Raw genomic sequence first — 917 nt, 5'->3', positions numbered from 1 at the left:
GAATGCCTGTTCCAAACCCCAAGACCTACCCTTGGGCCCAGGAGCTGGAGGTGGCCCGATGGCCTTAGATTGTCCCAACTGCCTAAAGGCACCGCCGATGAAAGCAGTCTAATCGCACCCACACGGCCCCTGCGGCTCAGGCGTCTGGGAGGCCTGGCCAGGCGCGTGCGGCCTCACGCCAGCCTTCGTGGGCTTCCCGGCCGGGCCTGGGGGTGGTGCCGGGCGGCAGCGGGGGCTCGCGGAAGCGCGCGCTCCCCACGGGGTGAGGACAGAGTCCCGAGGTGACTCCTCCACACGGAGGACCTTTGGCTCCTGTTTCTTAATAGTCTTGTCACTGTGATTTCAAGGTAGGTCGTGAGCCCCACCGTGGGGCTCGGGGGTGCCATGCCCTTCCTTCAGTCAGAGGGCCTGGCCCTGGGTCTGATTCAGCTGGTGGAAGTGTCTGAGGCCAAGGCTGAGCGTGGGCTGGCGCCCGGGGTGCCGACACCCGCCTCCTGTGGTCCCCGAGGCCAGGAGCTCGACCTGCAGACCCCGGAGGCAAATAGGGGCGGCCGTAGCCACCCCGGGACGGGCTGCGTTTAGGGCTGTGCAATCGGGCGCATCTGTGCGAGGCCTCAGGTGAGCCCAGGCCCCACCTGCTCCGGTTTCCCCGGTGGATAATGGCCAGCTCCCAAGTGGGCGGGGTGCACCTCTGAGGTATGCCAGGGCCGAGGTTAGTAACCAGCCGGCAGGAAACGCCAGCGGGGGTGGGGGAGCAGCAGACGCAGACGCCACGGTGACAGACGAGAAGCTGGCGCGGCTCTTCCCTGCCGGTTTGCGTAGAAATGACACCCGAACCTTCTGCTCAGGTGCAGGTTTACCTGGGCTCCACGATCGTGGGACTCGGATGCCGGCCTCTGCCACAGGGGCCTCCTCCT

The 917-nt window shown here is 66.6% G+C and overlaps 1 protein-coding gene across 2 annotated transcripts in view; it reads right to left on the bottom strand.

Moving 5' to 3' along the window:
* Positions 1-917, bottom strand: part of SLC9A3 (solute carrier family 9 member A3) — a 39,774-nt gene that overhangs the window by 10,874 nt on the left and 27,983 nt on the right. The gene's annotated exons all lie outside the window — the stretch shown is intronic.

This window comes from Lipotes vexillifer, unplaced genomic scaffold (genome assembly GCF_000442215.2).
Source record: "Lipotes vexillifer unplaced genomic scaffold, Lipotes_vexillifer_v1.1 scaffold1063, whole genome shotgun sequence".
Classification (NCBI taxonomy): Eukaryota; Metazoa; Chordata; class Mammalia; order Artiodactyla; family Lipotidae; genus Lipotes; species Lipotes vexillifer.
Note: the sequence above shows the minus strand (reverse complement) of the source record. Positions and strands in the feature narration are given on the sequence as shown.